The following is a 21,496-nucleotide window of genomic DNA, read 5'->3' as shown; positions in this document are numbered from 1 at the left end:
ACGGCCTTCTTGTTTACATTCCGCCTGTGTGTGTGTGTGTGTGGCTTCCATAGTGACAGGCTACAGCTTCACCTGCTAATAGCAACCTCGGCTGGGCCCAAGACCTGAACTCTCTCCTTGCTCCAGTTCCCCAGAGCCCAGTAACAGTAACTAGGCCCGCCCTCAGGCTTCAATTGAGAAGTGCTAGCCACGCTCTTACCCACTGACTCTTACTCCACATCGAAATGAATTGGCATTGGCTCCAGTCCACCAATCCTCTTCACAAAGGTTATCTGGAAAGATACATCAGAAACAATGAAATACCAGGCAAAGGAACATCAGGAAGGTGGTAGGCCAGAACTAAACAGAGCTTTGAGTCTGAAGAGATGAAGCCCTGGTCCTCGAGTGTTTGACCAAATGGCGAACCAAAGAGAGATGGAGAATAATTGGGCAGAAAAGTCAGCAATCAACTGAAAAAAGCAGAGATCTGACACCAAGAGGAGTCAAGAGGGTTGGACATTGGAACCCCGGGTGGTCGGGGACATGGCAGGGCACCCTGGCAGTGCCAGAGTGCCAGGTTGGCAATGCCAGGTGGAAGGACCTGAAAGGGAGCAGGGCATGGCGGGAAGCATTTAGTGTTCCCATAGCAGGGTGTTGCTTATCTGGGCTGGGGTCGATCGGGGCGGGGGGGCTGATGCCACGAGACGAGGGAGAGGTCTGAAGAGAGACCCATTGGGAGGGCCCCGACACCTCTATGCAAGCGATCCTTGCGGCGTGGGGGGGGGGGCAAGGTGTTGATGCCAGCGAGGATGGCAGTGGGGGCACTCAAGCCCGATGCCAGCGATGTGTGTGTGTGGGTGCGGCAGGGGTGGGGGGGGAGACTTCACTGTCACTTTGAGATCGGGGCGCCCTTTAACAAGGGTGCTTTGATCTCCATGAAGCTGAGCATGCCGGCGAGTTTCGGCTCCGCCCCTGTCTTGCTGCTGCAAATCACACTCTCCTCCCAAAAAAATGACTACGTGTGGGAAGATCGTTGATTTTCTGGCCCGAAATTACACTTAGAGTATTCCGCCCAATAAGTTAAACTGTACACATTATACACATTTACAGAACAGAAATAGTTCAACTGCTTTTTCCTTCAATGCAAAACCAAAATCACTCCAACTTCAGTCATTGCGTTCCATGATGCAGATTATGCTTATGTTTGCGCTCACTCAAATTGATCTCCCGGTAATTGTTGGCTCCGTTTTTGAAGCATATGAGAACCAAAGGGGACCTTTCACGAAATACCCAGAAAACTGAGGCCCCCTCCTCTCACGACACGAGACCACCCCTACATTAAAATCCAAAATGTGGGCAATTTTCCATATCCTGGGAGCCACCTCTTGATGAAGGCTGGCAGACGACAGCATCCAATGTGCCAGTTCAGCCTTCGGCCAACTGACGAGAAAAGTACACGATTTGTGAACCAGGATGACAAACCCAAGACAAAGGTCGTTGGTCTGCCTGAATTCAGCCTCTCAAAGCAAATGGTTTTCTCAGAACTTGCTCACAGCAGGAAACTCTCAGGCGGACAATAGAAATGCTTTGGGATGTTCTCAAAGCATCCCTGAAGATGTCAAGATTCCCACCAACACATGGTCCCTGGTTTGTGACTGGCCAAAATAGAGAACTTTCATCATGAAGGCACCACGCACACGGAGAATTTGTCAGGAACACACAGTGGCGAAATTCAGGTGTCAGACAGAGCATGTAAACCTCCCAACAACTCATCTACCTAACCCTCCAAGTGCCAACTTCCTTCCATGTGGCAGAGTCTGCTGATCATGCATTGGACTTATCTGCCATCTCAGAAGGTATTGAACTGGAGTGTAAACAAGTCATCCTCGAGTTTAAAAGTAGAGAAGTGTTGTTGCAATTTGTATAGGGTGTTGGTGAGACCACATTGGATTGGATTTGTTTATTGTCACGTGTACCGAGGAACAGTGAAAAGTATTTTTCTGCGAGCAGCTCAACAGATCATTAAATACATGAAAAGGAAATAAAAGAAAATACATAATAGGGCAACACAACATATACAATGTAACTACATAAGCACTGGCATCGGATGAAGCATACAGGGTGTAGTGTTAATGAGGTCAGTCCATAAGAGGGTCATTTAGGAGTCTGGTGACAGTGGGGAAGAAGCTGTTTTTGAGTCTGTTCGTGCATGTTCTCAGACTTCTGTATCTCCTGCCCGACGGAAGAAGTTGGAAGAGTGAGTAAGCCGGGTGGGAGGGATCTTTGATTATGCTGCCTGCTTTCCCCAGGCAGCGGGAGGTGTAGATGGAGTCAATGGATGGGAGGCAGGTTCGTGTGATGGACTGGGCGGTGTTCCCGACTCTCTGAAGTTTCTTGCGGTCCTGGGCCGAGCAGTTGCCATACCAGGCTGTGATGCAGCCCAATAGGATACTTTCTATGGTGCATCTGTAAAAGTTGGTAAGGGTTAATGTGGACATGCCGAATTTCCTTAGTTTCCTGAGGAAGTATAGGCGCTGTTGTGCTTTCATAGAAATTACAGTGCTGAAGGAGGCCATTCGGCCCATCGAGTCTGCACCGGCTCTTGGAAAGAGCACCCTTCCCAAGCCCACACCTCCACCCTATCCCCATAACCCAGAAACCCCACCCAACATTAAGGGCAATTTTGGACTCGAAGGGCAATTTAGCATGGCCAATCCACCTAACCTGCACATCTTTGGACTGTGGGAGGAAACCGGAGCACCCGGAGGAAACCCACGCACACACGGGGAGAACGTGCAGACTCCGCACAGACAGCGACCCAAGCCGGGAATCGAACCTGGGACCCTGGAGCTGTGAAGCAATTGTGCTAACCACCATGCTACCGTGCTCCCCTTTCTTGGTGGTAGCATCGACGTGGGTGGACCAGGACAGATTTTTGGAGATGTGCACCCCTAGGAATTTGAAACTGCTAACCATCTCCACCTCGGCCCCGTTAATGCTGACAGGGGTTTTGGTCTCCTTATTTGAGGTAGGGTGTGGTGGCTTTGGAGGCTGTACAGGGGAGGTTCACCAGATTGATTCTGGGGATAAAAGGGTTGACGAATGAGGGGAGATTGAGCAGTTTGGGCTTATACTCGCTGGTGTTTAGAAGAATGAGAGGGGATCTGATCAAAGTATATTAAATACTAAGATGGATTGATAAAGTAAACATGGATCAAATGTTCGCCCTTCTCGGGCAATCTAGAACAAGAGGCTAGATCTGGGTTGAGAGGCGGTAGATTTAAAACTGAGATGAGGAGGAACTACTTCTCACAGCGGGTGGTGAATTTGTAGAACTTGCCACCCCATAGTGCGATGGAGTCAGAATCATGAAATGGTTTCAAGAAGGAGGTAGATATATTTCTGATAAAAAATAGGTTAAAGGGATATGGGGAACAGGCAGGGAGGTGGATTTGAGACCAGGAAAAGATCAGCCATGACCTGATTGAGTAGCAGAGCAGGCTCGAAGGGCTGAATTGCCTATTTCTGCTCCTAATTCCTATGATTCTGACGGACTGCAAAGAAGAGAAGTACCTTGGCCTGTTTGGTTAATCAGGAAACTTGTATACAATTACTGTAAAGCTGTGCCACATCACTGTGGGGCAGGTAATAAAATAACCCTGAATAACTTTTGACCAAATCCAGGATTAATTGCAGTTCTAATTTAGAAAAATGTCAAAACAGGTTGGGCCAAACCTTGCCAAAAATAAAACGATGAATTCACGATGTATTTATTATTTTTTTCAAAAACATTTTATGAAGGCATTTATGATTTTATAACAATACCTCCCCAACCAACAACCATACCCAGCCAACATGGCTTATACACAAAATCCCCCAGTCCCTCCATCTCCTCTCGCTGATCCTGCCTAAACTGAACTAACACCCCTACGCGCCCCACACCACGTTCCCTCACCCCCCCCCCTCCTATTGTATCTGCTAACATTTAGTTTTCCCCAAAGAATTCGGTAAACGGCTACCACCTCCGAATGAACCCTAACATTGATCCTCTTAGGGCGAACTTAATTTTCTCAAGCCTGAGAAACCTTGCCATGTCGCTTACCCATACCCCCGATTTCAGGGGCTCCGAGTCCCTCCACACTAATAGGATCCGTCTCCGGGCTACCAAAGAGGCAAAGGCCATGACGTCAGCCTCTCTCGCCCCTGGACTCCTGGGTCTTCCGACACTCCAAAAATCGCCACCTCAGGACTCGGCGCCACCTTCGTTTTAAACACCGTAGACATGACATCCGCAAATACCTGCCAGAATCTCCTAAACTTTGGACATGCCCAGAACATGTTGACATGATTTGCAGGCCCTCCCGCACACCTCCCACACCTGTCCTCCATCAGAAACCTGCTCATCCGAGCCATCGTCGTGTGTGCCCGGTGGACCACCTTGACTTGTATCAGGCTGAGCCTAGCACATGATGAGGTCGTGTTGACTCTACTCCGAGCACCGCACCACAAACCTGACTCTGTTTCCTTGCCCAGCTCATCTTCCCACTTGCACTTTACCTCCCCTATCTGGGACCCCCCCCCATTCCATGAGTTCTTTATAAATTTCTGAGACCCTCCCCTCCCCCACCCATTTTTGAAACTATCTTATCCTGTATCCCCTGGGGCGGAATAAGAGGAAAGGTTGAAACCTGATTTCGTACAAAGTCCCTCACCTGCAGATACCCATTTCCTCCCGGCAGTTCAAACTCCTCCTCCAAATCCTCCAGACAAGAAAGGCCCCCCACGATGTACACTTTTATTAATGGGCAAACTGGGCAGCAGGTTTGGCCAAAGAAGCGCTATGCCTTGTGTTTCAAATCTCCATTAACTTCTGATCTACTTGCTAGCTCAGTGCCAATGTCCTGGTAAATTCTTACCATGTTTTTAAAAATAAATTTAGAGCACCCAATTATTTTTTCTCCAATTAAGGGGCAATTTAGTGTGGCCAATCCACCTAACCTGCACATATTTGGGTTGTGGGGTGAAACCCACGCAGACATGGGGAGAATGTGCAAACTCCACATGGACAGTGACCCAGGGCCGGAATTCGAACCCGGGTCCTCAGTGTCGCAGTCCCAGTGCTAACTACTGCGCCACATGCCGCCCTAAATTCTTACCATGTTAATAATAATCTTTATTAGGGTCACAAGTAGGCTTACATTAATACTGCAATTAAGTTATTGTGAAATCCGCCACACTACGGCACCTATTCGGTTACACTGAGGGAGAATTCAGAATGTCCAATTCACCTAACAATCACGTCTTTCAGGACTTGTGGGAGGAAACCGGAGCACGTGGAGGAAACCCACGCTGACACGGGGGAAGCACTGGTTGTCACGCATGTACCATATCCAAGTAGTCATTGTTCATGAGGGAGGCAGGACAATATCTGGTATGGATCATAGCCAAGCACAATCTTGTTTTACTTCTCTTTTTGTTCAACTTTTAGTAGTCAGGCTTTATTCCAAATGAGCACTTAGGAGCCTTTGCTGGCTCAGACACTACTTGCTGACTCATTTCCTTCATTTGATAAGAATGCCTTGTTCTATGAAAGACAATTAGTACATTACTGATGTACATAATTGCTCAGCCTGAGTACTAAATAGCTCTGTTCTTGGTTTAAAATCTAAGCAAATGTCACTGCTTCAGCTGACCAATTTTTCTTGGTCCAAGAATCTTGGCTGAATTGTTGTTCATCCTATAACCCAGAAGTACTGAGGCCAATTGCAGATCTGCTTCTTTGTTGAGATGTGCTGACTCATTCCAGACCAGAAACCAGATATGGTTTAGTGTTACATTGGATGATGCGTCCTTCCCATGTGTGGCCAGAGATGACGTTGACATCAGAACTATTTTGGAGAAAATTTACACCTTGGTGTCAATTCATTGCAGGCCAGTAAAAGAGAAACTGGCAAATCCCACAGTTCCCCTCGCAGTTCTGACTGCGTCTGTCTTATAACACCTTTATCTCTGTGCAATGTCGCTATTAGATTTGACAATTTTTTTTTAACTGAATCAGAAAAACATTGTTTCTATGTTGTTATGGGCCAGGGGTTAGAGAACCCCAAAGTGTATCATGGAGTTCACCTGACCCACAACTTTTAATAGATTGTGGTATGGGGAGCACACGGCCCACTTTACATGTGTGGTACAGCAGAAATAGAAAAGTATTTTTTAAAGCAAAACAATGTTTATTCTATGAACTCAAGTTAACCTTTTTAAAACATACAGTGAACACCTTAGCAACCATTAATTCAAATACAACCCCCAAAGAGTACAACACTAATTAATCCTTTAAGCTTTCCTTTTAACATCCATAAGACTCAAAACACCTTTACCAGAAGCAGATCAGGTTAAAGTCACTACTGTTATTAGTTTTAAATCACCAGGATCGATTTACAGTCTTTAGATTACAGAGACTCTAATACACCTTGTAGCTGTGACTGCAGCTATCCAGCTCTGAAAACGAAACTAAAACACACCCTGCAGCAAACAGCCTAAAATGAAAGTAAAAAGCTGACAGACAGCCCAGCTCCACCCACTCTCTGACATCACTGCAGTAATAAACACCCATTTTGTAAAGGCACTCTCACTACAGATACTTATATATACACCCATTTATAAACACCCATTTCTTAAAGGTACTCTCACATGACACGGCCCCCCAAGAAAAAAAAACCCATCAACTTCAAGATGGTTTCATTTTTCACCTTTTCACTATCCTTTAACAAATGCACACAGTAAATATACTTTTTCGTTTCAAAAAACAACACACGCAAAAAGGTATAATGATATAGTCCATTTTTTTCATTTTTCTTCCTCCAACTGAAATCCTTCTCGATTGACAGTCTCTTTGAACAAGAAGGTCTCTGCACGATCCGTCTATTTCTCTACGCCTCGGCATTTCTCTTTAAAGTCAGATACTTTAATCTGATCACAGAGTCCCTTGTAATTCTCCAACACAGGAGCATTGGTTATCACAGCTTTCAGGCAGTCAAATGCATGTTGAAACGCCGCTGTCCACTGAAATTTTTGATGTTTCTTCAGCAAGTCCATCAGTGGAGCTATCACGCTACAAAACATTTGCACAAATGTTTGATCAAATCCACTCATGCCAAGAAATCGCAATATTTCCCTTTGTCTTGAAGGTATCAGAAACTCCTCAATAACTGTTGGTTTCACATCCCGTGTGACCATTCGACCCTGTCTGATTGTATGGCCAAGAAAAGTGACTTGGTTTTTCCAAATTTACTTTTGGCTAGGTTTACCATCAAACCCGCCTCCTGAAGTCGATCGAATCACTCCATCAGATGTTGTAAACGTTCTTTCCATGTCTGGCTGAAAATTACCAGATCGTCGATGTATACTGCACAATTGGGTAATCCTGAAACGACTTTGTTAGTTAACCATTGAAATGTGGCTGGGGCGTTTTTCATGCCAAATGGCATAACTTTGAATTGGTATATACCATCTGGAGTACAAAAGCTGAAATCTCCGTCGCCCTTTCAGATAAAGGTACTTGCCAGTAACCTTTAAGTAAATCCAGTTTGGAAATAAAAACTGATTGTCCCACTTTCTCAATGCAATCCTCCAAACGTGGGATATGAAAAGCGTCCGTTCTTGTAACTGCATTAACCTTTCTATAGTCCACACACAACCGTTGAGTACCGTCTGGTTTAGGTACCATCACTATAGGTGAGCTCCATTGGCTGCAACCCACTTCAATTATGCCATTTTTAAGCATACTCTCAATCTCTTTGTTAACCTGTGCCCAATTCTAAAGGGTTAAGTCTGTATGGATGTTGTTTGATTGAAACAGCATTTCCCACATCTACATCATGTATAGCCATTTCAGTACTTCCCAATTTATCTCCACAAATATGCCCATGTGATATCAATAACCCTTTCAGGTCAGTTTGTTTTTCCTCTGGAAGGTAACTCAACAATTTATCCCAATTTTTAAGAACATCCTCGTTTTTCAATTTAATTTGAGGTATGTAAAATTCACAGTCATCTGGAATTGGTTCGTCACTTTCAGTTAGAATCATTGAAACCTCCTCCCTTTTCTCTCCTTCCCTTTCAAAGTACCTTTTAAGCATATTCACATGACACACTCGGTGAGTTTTCCTTCTGTCCGGCGTTTTTACCACATAATTCACCTCACTTAATTTCCTTTCAATCTTATAAGGTCCACAAAACCTTGCTTTTACAGGTTCACCTACCACTGGTAACAACACTAAAACTTTATCTCCACTGGCAAAACTACGAACTTTGGATTTCTTGTCCACTACCCCTTTCATCACATTTTGTGCAACTTTTAAATGTTGTCTAGCCAATTCACCTGCTCTATTTAATCGTTCCCTGAAATTTGACACGTAATCCAGTAATGCCATCTTTCTAACGCTCGCTGCAATTCTGGATGGTACGCAGGTGATATAAATTATATTATTCCTAAACTATCCATAACTTCTTTGAATAACCTTGAGGTAACATTTGATCCTTGATCCGATTGTATTTCTGTGGGTAGTCCATATCTAGTAAAGAATTTAAGTAATTCCTCCACAATCGTTTTAGCTGTAATATTACGTACTGGAATGGCCCCTGGAAACCTAGTAGACACATCCATTATAGTCAAAAGATATTGATTCCCACTTTTCGTTTTAGGAAGCGGTCCTACGCAATCAATTAGGACCCTTGTAAAAGGTTCCTCAAATGCTGGAATGGGTATTAAGGGCGCTGGTTTTATCACTGCGTGAGGTTTCCCTATCACTTGACGTGTGACATGATTGGCAAAATTTAACTACATCTTTATGTAGTCCAGGCCAATAAAACTGTTTTTGTATTTTAGCTTGAGTTTTCCCTGTTCCCAAATGATCTCCCACTGGTACCTCATGTGCAACACGCAACAGCTCCTTTCTATACACTACCGGCAATACTATATGATGAACTTCTGCCCACTTTTCATCCACCTGCACATGTAAAGGTCTCTATTTTCTCATCAAGCCATCACTTTTACGGTAATAACACTCTGGTATACACTCAGATTCCTCTTCTGCGTATGCTTTCTGATACATCTGTTTTATTTCTTTTCTTTTTAATTAACATTTTATTGAGGTATTTTTGGTTTAGTAACAACAACCAAATAAACAATATACATGAAACCATAAACATAGTGCAAAAGCCATTTACCTCTCGTACAGGTCCCTCCCTTATTGACCCCTTACTCTAATCTACTCCCGCCCCCCCCTGCTGATGATTAATTTCCCGCAAAGAAGTCGATAAACGGTTGCCAACTCCGGGTGTACCCTCTCAAGGCAAACTTGATTTTCTCCAAACAGAGAAAGCTAGCCATGTCCGATAGCCAGGTGTCCGACTTCGGGGCTTTGAGTCCCTCCATGCTAATAGTATCCGTCTCCGGGCTACCAGGGAAGCAAAGGCCAGAATGTCTGCCTCTTTCTCCTCCTGGATTCCCGGGTCTTCTGACACCCCGAAAATCGCCACCTCTGGACTCAGCGCCACCCTTGTCTTTAACACCGTGGACATGACGTCTGCAAACCCCTGCCAAAATCCCCTAAGCTTTGGACATGTCCAAAACATGTGGACATGGTTCGCCGGTCCTCCCGCACATTTTACGCACCTGTCTTCCACCCCAAAGAATCTGCTCACCCAGGCCACTGTCATGTGAGCCAGGTGAACAACCTTAAATTGTATCAGGCTGAGCCTGGCACATGTTGCGGACGTGTTGACTCTACTCAATGCGTCTGCCCATGGACCATCCTCTATCCCACCTCACAGCTACTCCTCCCACTTGCGCTTCAGCTCCTCGGTCTGCATCTTCTCCGACCCCATAAGCTCCTTATAAATGTCTGAGTCGCTCCCTTCTCCTACCCACCCTCTGGAAACTACCCTGTCCTGAATCCCTCTTAGCGGTAGGAGCGGGAAGGTTGACACCAGTTTACGAAGGAAGTCCCGCACCTGCAGATATCTGAATTTGTTTCCCCTCAACAACCCAAACTTTTCCTCCAACACCCTCATACTCGGAAAGCTCCCCTCTATGAACATATGCCCCATCCTCTCAATCCCCGCTCTCCGCCATAACCGGAACCCCCCGTCCATACTTCCCAGGGCAAATCGGTGATTATCACAGATTGGGGCCCAGACCGATGCTCCCACATGCCGCCTCCACTGGCCCCAAACTCTCAGGGCTGCCACCACCACTGGAGTACCGTACCGGCGGGAATGGCAGAGGCGCAGTTACCAACGCCCCAAACTGGTGCCCTTACATGATGCCGCCTCCATACGCACCACCCACTTCCTGATCATGGCTATATTAGCCGCCCAGTAATAGTTGCTAAAATTTGGCAGCGCCAGCCCGCCCTCTACCCGACTCCGCTCAAGCATTACTTTCCTTAGTCGTGGGGTCTTCCCCGCCCAGATGAAGCCCGTGATCGCTCTGTTGACCCGCTTAAAAAAGGACCGCGGAATAAAGATAGGGATACACTGAAATACAAATAGGAATCTCAGGAGGATTGTCATCTTCACCGTTTGCACCCTCCCAGCCCGAGACAACGCAAGCGCGTCCCATCTCCGAAAATCGTCCTTCATTTGGTCCACCAGCCAGGCCAAATTCAATTTATGCAGCCGGTCTCATTCCCGCGCCACTTGGATGCCTATGTACCGAAAGCTTCCCTCTACTAACCTAAACGGCAGCTCTCCCAGTCGCCTCTCTTGTTCCCTCGCCTGGACCACAAACATCTCACTCTTTCCCATATTAAGCTTATACCCCGAAAACCGGCCAAATTCTTCTAGAGTCCTCATGATTTCTTCCATCCCCTCTTCTGGGTCCGAAACATACAGAAGAAGGTCATCCGCATAGAGCAAAACCCTGTGCTCCCCCCCCCCACTCTCTCCCCGGACCAGTCCTCTTCAGCCCTTGAGGCTCTCAGAGCAATTGCCAACGGTTCTATAGCCAGCGCAAACAACAGTGGGGAGAGGAGGCATCCCTGTCTCGTCCCCCGGTGCAATCTAAAATAGTCCGATGTTGTCCTATTCGTCCGTACACTTGCCACAGGAGCCTGATACAGTAACCTGACCCAGTCAATAAAGCCCTACCCGACTCGAAACCGCCCCAGTATCTCCCACAGATAGTCCCATTCTACCCGATCAAAAGCCTTTTCTGCATCCATTGCGATCACTACCTCCACCTCCCTACCTACCGGGGTCATCATGATCACATTTAACAGTCTTCTTACATTGGCCACCAACTGCCTGCCCTTAACAAACCCTGTCTAATCCTCCCCAATAACATCCTGAACACAATCCTCGATCCTGGAGGACAAGATTTTGGCCAGCAACTTGGCATCTACATTCAACAGGGAGATCGGCCTGTAGGACCCACACAGCTCCGGGTTCTTGTCCCGCTTAAGAATCAGCTAAATTGTTGCCTGTGACATCGTCGGGGGCAACACCCCTCTTTCCCTTGCCTCATTGAACATCCTCAACAACACCGGCCCCAATATCCCCGAGAACGTTTTATAAAACTCCACTGGGTACCCGTCCGGACCCGGGGCCTTACCTGCCTGCATGGCCTTCAAGCCCTCCACTATCTCTTCCAGCCCGATTCTACCCGCGCCCTGTCCACCTTTGGGAAATTCAGCCCCTCCAAGAAGTGCCTCATCCCCTCAAGCCCTGTAGGGGGTTCCGACCTGTACAGCCTGCTGTAGAAGTCCCTAAACGCCTTATTCACCCCTACTGAATCACCAACCAGGTTCCCGTCTCAGTCCTATACTTTCCCTATCTCCCTAGCTGCCTCCCTCTTCCTAAGCTGCTGTGCAAGTATTCAGCCGGCCTTCTCTCCATGTTCATAGATCGCCCCCTCGCCTTTCTCAGCTGCTCCACCGCCCTCCCTGTGGTCAGCAAGCTAAACTCCACCTGTAACCTCTGCCGTTCCCTTAAAAGCCCTGCCTGTGGGGTCTCCGCATACCTCCTATCAATCTGTAGCATTTCCTTTACCAGTTGGTCCTTCTCTGCCCTGTCCACCTTCTCCCTACGGGCCCGGATCGAGATCAGCTCCCCCCTGACCACCGCCTCCAGTGCTTCCCATACCACCGCTGCTGAAAGTTCCCCCGTGTCATTGACCCGCAGGTAGCTCTGAATACATTTCCTCAGCCACTTGCACACCACTTCATCTGCCAAAAGTCCCACATCTAACCTCCAGTGCGGCACTGGTTACTGTCTTTACTAACCTGCAGGTCAACCCAATGCGGAGCATGGTCTGAGATTGTAATCGCTGAGTACTCCGTGTCCACCACCCCAGCCAGCAAGGCCCTGTTCAAAATAAAGAAATCAATCCGGGAATACACTTTATGCACGTGTGAGTAGAAGGAGAACTCCTTCATCCTCAGCTGCCCAAATCTCCATGGATTCCCCCCCCCACCGCCACCGCCCCCATCAGCTCCATGAGCCATCTTAGTTCCTTTGCCACTGCTGGCACCATGCCCATTCGCGAGCTTGACCGGCCCAAGCCAGGGTCCATAACTGTGTTGATGTCCCCTCCCATGACCAACCTGTGCGAGTCCAGGTCCGGTATCTTCCCCAGCATCCTCTTTATAAACTCCACATCATCCCAATTTGGCGCATACACATTTACTAATACCACCTGCACCCACTCTAGCTTCCCACTGACCATAATGTACCAACCTCCCAGGTCCAAGACTATTCTACCCGCCTCAAACACCACCCGCTTATAGGTCAGGATCGCGACCCCTCTCGTCTTTGAATCTAGTCCCGAGTGAAAGACCGGACTGACCCAGCCTTTCCTCAGTCTAACCTGGTCCGTTACTCTAAGGTGCGTCTCCTGCAACATTACCACGGATGCCTTCAATCCCTTAAGATGCGCGAACACACGTGCCCTTTTGACCGGCCCATTTAACCCTCGAACATTCCAGGTGATCAGCCTAGTTGGGGGGCTCATTGCCCCCCCCCTCCGCCGATCAGCCATCCCCTTTATTAGGGCCGCCTCCAGCCGGTGCTCCGCGCCCCCACCGGTCCAACCTCAGGCAGCCCCTGCCCCCAACCTCCTCTCTGTCCCTCAGCCCAAGTCCCTCCCTCGTCAGCAGAACATTCACCCCACCCTCCCCCCCTACTAACAACACCCTGTAACCCAACCCCTTTACTAAACCAAACATATACACACACCCCCACTGCGCTTCCGAGAGCTAGCTCGCCCAGCTAGCTTGGTGGCCCCCATCCCCGGTGCCAGATAGTCTCCCACCTATTGTTCCCTTCCCACCCTCCCCTCCCCGCTCATACAAACAAACTCCAACATTAAAAACAATCCCCACACAATTGCCCAACAGAAAAACACCAAGATCAAAACAAGCACACCTCCATCTCCCAATAGTGCAAATGAAAACCTTAAATCACTCAGCTCTACCGCTGGTTCCAGATCAATGCAAACGGCATCACAAACATCTTTCATGAAATGCAAAACGAGAAACATTTTACAAAAACAGAGAAACAAAAAGAAAAAACAAAAACATGAACGTTGCAGCCAAGTTCAAACGTTCTCAATCCATCACCAGCCCTTTCTTTTTCCAAAGTCCCAACGCATTCTATTAAGGGAATTATTAAGGGAATTAAGGGTCTATTAAGGGAATAGTGTAGATGGGCTTTAGAGTGGTTTCACAGGTTGGCGCAACATCGAGGGCCGAAGGGCCTGTTCTGCGCTGTAATGTTCTATGCATCCTCAGGGGACTCGAAGTAGAAGTGCTGATGCACATGCGTGATCCAGAGACGGGCTGGGTATAACAGTCCAAACTTCACCTTTTTCTTAAAAAGGATGGTCCTGATCTGGTTGAAGCCTGCTCTCCTCCTGGCCACCTCTACACTCAGGTCCTGGTAAACCCGCAGGATGCTATTGTCCCATTTACAGCTCCGTGTCTGCTTGGCCCTCTGTAGAATGCGCTCCTTATCCGAGAACCTTTGGAATCTCACCACCATTGCCCTTGGGGGGGTCTCCCATTCGCGGCTTCCTCACGAGTGCTCTGTGAGCCCTATCCACCTCCAAGTGCCAGGAGAATGCCCCATCCCCCAGCAGCTTCACAAACATGTCTGTGATGTATGCCCCAGTTTCCGTTCTTTCGGACCCCTCCCGGAGCCCGGCGATTCTTAGGTTCTGCCAGCGGGACCTATTTTCTAGGTCCTCCACCTTCTCCAGGAGCTTCTTCTGCTGGTCCCTCAGCATCCCCACCTCCAGCTCCACCGCAGTCTGATGTTCCTCCTGCTCAGCCAGCGCCTTCTCCACATTCTGGATTGCCCGATCCTGGGCATCCAAACTATGCTCCGACCGCTCAATCGACTCTTTTATCGGGTCCAAGCAGTCCCGTTTCTGCGTAGCAAAGCATTCCTCAATGACTTGCATCAGCTGCTCCATAGACTGCTGGGTCAACAAGCCAGAGGTCCGAACCTCCGCCATACTGTCTTCTATTGCAGCTACAGCCCAAGCCTTCTCTATCTTTTTGTTTCTGCCCTTACGAACACTTCTAGTCCTTCTCGCCATGCACCGAAGTGGGAATTCAGTAAACAATTGCCACTAACATCCATTTTACAATTCAAGTCCGGTAGAAAAACGGGGAAAGGTTCAAAAGTCCGACCAAGCGGAGCCACCAAATGTGTGACTTACTCCTCCATAGCCGCCACCGGAAGTGATCTGTTTTATTTCTATATCTTTCTGTGTAACTCCGCCAATTTTCCTGAACTAAAAATATTCGCCTCATCCTCCACCTGTTCTTGTTCTTTTCCAACCATCTGTTCAAAAATCGTTTCTGATAATTGCACTTCACCTTTATCTTCACTCTCTGATTTCTCCTCTTGTCTTAACCAATCAATTTGCGATCTTGTTACTACACAATCCGGAAAATTCCCAGGACACTCGTCCTTCAACACTTCAGTTGTCTGATTTTCCACTGGCTTATCAACCACAGTAGGTATCACTCTCACCTGCGATCCGGCTTTATCATTACCCAAGATAAATTGTATTCCTGGACAAGATAATTTCTCTATTACTCCTACTACCACTTCACCACTGTTCACTGGACTTTCCAACCGTACCTTATATAATGGAACACTAGTCCTCTCACCCTGAATTCCACATATTACCACCTTTTCTGGCAACATTCTTCCCAAACTACATAACTCCTCATCTCTTAAAATTAAAGATTGACTAGACCCCGCACTGGGTGGAGCTGGAGTTGGGGGAGGAAAGAGGCCAGCACCCGTTGTGGAGCATTGAAGTGGGACTGCTGGCGGACGAGGGTGTGTGTGGGCGGGTTCGGGGGTGCATTCAAAGATATGTAGAGGCCAATGATAATGGGGAGGTGTCGGTGAGTGGAGTCTGGGAGGCGCTGAAGGCAGTGGTCAGGGGGGAGCTAATTTCAATCAGGGCTCACAGGGAGAAGAGGGAGCGGATGGAGAGGGAGAGACTGGTGGGGGAGATACTGAGGGTGGATAGGAGATATGCGGAATCCCCCGTGGAGGGGCTGTTGAGGGAGTGCCGGAGCCTCCAAATGGAGTTTGACTTGCTGACCACGGGGAAAGCTGAGGCCCAGTGGAGGAGGGTACAGGGAGTAGTGTATGAGTATGGGGAGAAGGCGAGTCGGATGTTGGCCAATCAGCTGCGGAGGAGGGAGGCGGCTAGGGAGATTGAGGGTATCAGGATATGGGGGGGAACACGGTTCTGGAGTCCAGTTAAGATAAACAAGGTCTTTAGGGACTTTTATGGTAACTCGTACGAGTCAGAACCCCCGGAGGCGGGCGGGGGGGAGATGCGGCAGTTCCTGGGTCAACTGAGGTTTCCGAGGGCGGAGCAGGGGCGAGTAGAGGGTTTGGGGGCCCCGATCGAGATGGAGGAGCTAGTTAAGGGGTTGGGGAGTATGCAGGCGGGCAAGGCCCCGGGGCCGGATGGGTTCCCGGTTGAGTTCTACAGGAAGTTCTCGGAACTGTTGGGCCCGTTGCTGCTGAGAACCTTTGATGAGGCAAAGGAAAAGGGAATTCTTCCCCCGACGATGTTGCAGGCTTTGATCTCGCTTATTCTCAAGCAGGATAAGGACCCGCTGCAGTGTGGCTCATATAGGCCGATATCGCTCCTCAATGTGGATGCCAAGTTGTTGGCGACGGTCTTGGCGACTAGGATCGAGGATTGTGTCCCGGGAGTGATACATGAGGATCAGACGGGGTTTGTGAAGGGCAGGCAGCTGAACACGAATGTGCGGAGGCTCCTGAATGTGATTATGATGCCTTCGGTGGGGGGGGGGGATGCAGAAGTGGTAGCGGCAATGGACGCGGAGAAGGCCTTCGATCGGGTGGAGTGGGAGTATCTGTGGGAGGTGTTAGGCAGGTTTGGGTTCGGGGAGTTCATAGGGTGGGTTAAATTGTTGTGCCAGGCACCGGTGGCAAGTGTATCGACGAACCGGCTGCGGTCAGGGTATTTTAGGTTGTACCGTGGAACGAGGCAGGGGTGCCCTTTGTCCCCTCCTGCTTTTTGCCCTAGCGGTTGAGCCGCTGGCCATGGCGTTGAGGGAGTCCAGAAACTGGAGGGGGTTGGTTCGGGGGGGGGGGGGCGGGGGCACCATGTCTCACTATATGCGGATGACCTACTGCTGTACATTGCGGATCCGGTGGAGGGGATGGGTGAGGTCATGCAGACTCTTAGGGAATTTGGAGACTTCTCGGGATACAAGCTCAATGTGGGGAAATGCGAGCTGTTTGTGATGCATTCGAGGGGCCAGGAAAGGTGGCTGGAGGGGCAACTGCTCAAGATGGTGGACAGGAGTTTTCGGTCTTTGGGTATCCAGGTGGCAAAGAGTTGGGGGGTCTTGCATAAGCTCAATCTGGCGCGGCTGGTGGACCAGATGGAGGAGGACTTTAGGAGGTGGGACATGTTGCCACTCTCCCTGGCGGGTAGGGTGCAGTCCGTAAAGATGACAGTCCTCCCTAGGTTCCTGTTTGTCTTTCAGTGCCTGCCCATTCTCATCCCCAAGGCCTTCTTTAAGCGGGTAAACAGGAGTATTATGGGATTTGTGTGGGCGAATAAGACCCCGAGGGTTAAGAGACTGTTCTTGGAGCGCAATCGGGGGAGGGGGAGGGGCGCCGCCGAACCTGTGCAGCTATTACTGGGCAGCGAATGTGTCTATGGTTCGGAAATGGGTAATGGAGGGAGAGGGGGCGGAGTGGAAAAGGCTAGAGGCGGCGTCTTGTATAGGTACCAGCCTGGTGACAGCACTGTTGCTGCTTCCACCAACGCGGTACACCACGAGCCCGGTGGTGGCGGCGTCACTGAGGATTTGGGGGCAGTGGAGATGGCATAGGGGGGAGGTAGGGGCCTCAGTCTGGATCCCGATACGGAACAACCACAGGTTCGCTCCAGGTAGGATAGATGGTGGGTTCTGAAAGAGCCATTGTCTACAACCCACTCCCTACTTAAACTAAAATACCACACCTAAAAAGCAACCACAATATGCTCACCCCTCACTGTCTTTAAGTTCACGAAACCAATCCAATAGATAGACTTTTATCCCCCTCGAGCCCCCAATTTGTTATGGGCCAGGGTTCAGAGAACCCCAAAGTGTATCATGGAGTTCACCTGACCCACAACTTTTAATAGATTGTGGTATGGGGAGCACACGGCCCACTCAACAGGTGTGGCACAGCAGAAATGGAAAAGTATTTTTTAAAGCAAAACAATGTTTATTCTATGAACTCAAGTTAACCTTTTTAAAACATACAGTGAACATCTTAGCAACCATTAATTCAAATACAACCCCCAAAGAATACAACACGAAGTAATCCTTTAAGCTTTCCTTTTAACATCCATAAGACTTAAAACACCTTTTACCAGAAGCACATCAGGTTAAAGTCACTACTGTTATTAGTTTTAAATCACCAGGATCGATTTAGTCTTTAGATTACAGAGAGAGACTCTAATACACCTTCTGGCTGTGACTGCAGCTATCCAGTTCTGAAAACGAAACTAAAACATACCCTGCAGCCCAAACAGCCTAAAATGAAAGTAAAAAGCTGACAGACAGCCCAACTCCACCCACTCTCTGACATCACTGCAATAATAAACCATTTCTTAAAGGTACTTTCACTACAGATACATTTATACACATCCATTTCTTAAAGGTACTCTCACATGACAATGTGCACATGTCGAAAAAAATATACATTGCAAATATGATGGTGTCTATTTATAGTAAAAACTGACAAGTCCCACTCAACTCGTTTTTTACTGCATTAAATGGGTGCCTGATTCTGGAACCAGCTGTCAGGAGGAATAACTGGCCCACTTACTAAGGAAAACAGTTTTTGCAAGGGTATTACCTGGTTTCATTCAACACCACCTAGCAGTGTAATTTTGCTCTTCAACTTACTGTGGAGATGAGTTTTCAAATCATGTTAATTCAAAATGGATGAATGAGGTTTTGTCAGAGATTTGTGTAATCTTTATTTGTGAGGATTAATGAGCAGATGTGCTTGATTCCTCAAGGTTCAGATGCCATCAGGATGAAGCTTGTTTAGTTTATTACAGGTCTGCCAGCTCATCTGCATTCAGTGAAAAGACTTGAAAAACAGTAATTTCACACCAGGCTTGTGACTCCAGTGAAAAGCCAAAGAATACTCCAAATGCATGGTGGTAGTGAAAGCATCATATTCAAGCTACAGGATGAATATTTTGATATCAGTGTCACTATTAATGATGGGAGAGGCTTAACTTTAAACCTGCAAGAGTAAATACTTGCAAAGCATAATTCTATAAAGAGAGAAATAAACAAAATCAGAAATTTTAAAAAAGCATATCAGTGATGGAAAAGAACGCATTAGTCACATGACTGCCTTCTCTGGTTCAAAAGACTTACACAGCTTGCTATTTCAACAACATTTGTCTTATGATACGAGTAGACATCTCAAATACATGACATGTAAACAATGGTTTCAGACCAAGGATCTGTCTGATTTGGTTAGTTAAATGCCAGTGTGGAATTATTTTGAATAATGCCTATTGTCCTCCTGAGGCATTGTTTACAAATTCTGCCTCTCTGTGGCACAATACAATTAATGGCTGAAGGCCATTTGGCACATCTAAATTGAGACATCTGAAATATGCTAATGAATGCCCGCCCCCCAATTGTTACATTTCTTTCTTAAATATTTTCTATGCTTCTCCTCCACGTATTCTGCTTGAAAGTTGATTTTGTGTTTGATCACACAATTCTTGATCTTAGGTTAACATTTTAACAGTTTCATCTTTACCATTCCCGTCCCCTTCTCCATCTCATGGAATTCAGTTTAAATAAATATTCCATTCCCTTAACTGTCTTACATGCCTCCATTTAATAATATTGCAGTCACTTTCTTTCTTGGCCTAAAAAGCCCCAATTTCTCCAGTGAAAGGCTTGAGAAACAACTTGAGCCTGTTAAAGCTTAGAATTAGTGTTATTTCTTGCCTGCACTGCCTCTGCTGCCTAAATGTCTCACTGTATCTGTATCTACTAGTCACATTATTCCAAATGAAGCCGAACCAGATGATATCACAATTTAGTTATGATTTGCTGTCTTTTTTGTTTAACACCCTATTGTTTTTTCATAGAATGATACAGCTCATGATTTGGCGCATTGTGCCTGTACCAGCACTTTGAAGGAGTTGTCCAATTAGTCCCGCACCCCTGCTCTTTCCACATTGCCCTGTATTTTTATTCTTCATGAAGTATTTATTCAATTCCCCTTTGAAAGTTGTTATTGAACCTGCATCCACCAGCCTTTGGGGCATTGCATTACAGATTCACGTTATCATTTTAAAAACATCAATGATGTCACCTTCAACTCTAATCTTCTCCAGTGAAAAGAAGCTCGAGTTTTTGAGACTAACTAAAAGCTCTCAAAGTGTGGTAAGAATATGTCAGCAAGTGCCCCAGGGGATTTCCATACCTTCTCCTGATCCAATCTAGTTGACATTATTATTGCTGAGCATTGATTGTGTACTGTACTGCACCTCCACAGCTCTAAGTTAAACCAAGAACTTTTCACGTCCTCTACCAAAATGTATTCTGAAAGTATTGGTACATCATGGTGTATACCTTTCCACAGTCCATTTAAGATATCATTTCCTCAGACTTTGAAGAGTTTGTTCAGACAGAATCTCCCTCCCAAATTCATACTGGCTCCTGCCAATTAGGTTGTTAGATAAAATATTGATGAATTACATGGACTGCAAATGAGACTAATAGTTCTGTAATTGCCATTTTATTTTCTAACTATTTCAAATAATCCAGTCACGAATTGTCGTGGGGAACTGTAAAAGATTCTATTGGTACATAGAGAAAAAATTGACAGAAACGAATGTTACAATCAGAAACGGGGGAATTCATAACGGGGAACAAGGAAATGGCTGAGGAACTAAATTCGTACTTTGCTTCTGTCTTCACAAAGGAAGACATAAATAATGAACTGTAAGCTCGGAGAAACACAAGTTTTAGTGAGGAGCTGAAGGAAATCCGTATTAGCAGAGAAATGGGTTCGGGCAAATTAATGGGATTGAAGGTGGATAAATCTCCGAGAGTACTTAAGGAAGTGGCCCTCGAAATAGTAGATCAATTGGTGGTTAATTTCCAACATTCCTTAGAGTCAGAACGATTTCTACAGATTGGAGGGTAGCTAATGTTAGCCCGCTACACAAAGAGCTAGGTCGAGAGAAAACAGGGAATTATAGGCCAGTGAGCCTAACATCAGGAGTAGGAAAGTTGCTGGAGTCCATTATCAAGGATTTCATAGCACAGCATTTGGAAAGCAGTATATAATCAGACAAAGTCAGCATGGATTTACGTAAGGGAAATCATGCTTGACATATCTACTTTAATTCTTTGAAGATGCAAATAGAGTTGGCCAAGAAAAACCGGTGGATGTGGTTTATTTAGACTTTCGGAAAGTTTTTGACAAGGTTTTCACATAGCAGATTACTACGTAAAGTTAACACACATGGGATTGCAGGCAGTGTGTTGAGGTGAATAGAAAGCTGATTAGCAGACAGGAAGCAAAGAGTTGGAATAAATGGGTCTTTTTCCATTGGAAGGCAGTGACTAGTTGGGTACCGCAGGGATTTGTGCGAGGATCCCAACTGTTCACATTATATATTAATGATTTGGACCCGGGAACTGAATATATTATCTCCAAATTTGCACGATACAAATTTGGGTGGGTGAACTTTGAGGAGGATGCAGAGTGGTTTCAGCTTGATTTGGACAGGCTAAGTGAGTGGCCATATCAGTTCAATCAAGCACCTTTCAAGGAACTTTGTTTTAGATGATAGCACAAATAGAAATGATGCCGGAGTCCCCTTCTATCCATATAGCAACCGTTACTGGATTTTCCAAATTTTTTCTTTTTAACGCTGCGCCAAAGTAATATTTGAAAACAAGTCTTT

The sequence above is a fragment of the Scyliorhinus torazame genome, chromosome 7 (genome assembly GCF_047496885.1).
Source record: "Scyliorhinus torazame isolate Kashiwa2021f chromosome 7, sScyTor2.1, whole genome shotgun sequence".
NCBI classification, from domain to species: Eukaryota; Metazoa; Chordata; class Chondrichthyes; order Carcharhiniformes; family Scyliorhinidae; genus Scyliorhinus; species Scyliorhinus torazame.
The sequence above is the reverse complement of the archived record's forward strand: the minus strand, read 5'-3'. Positions refer to the sequence as shown.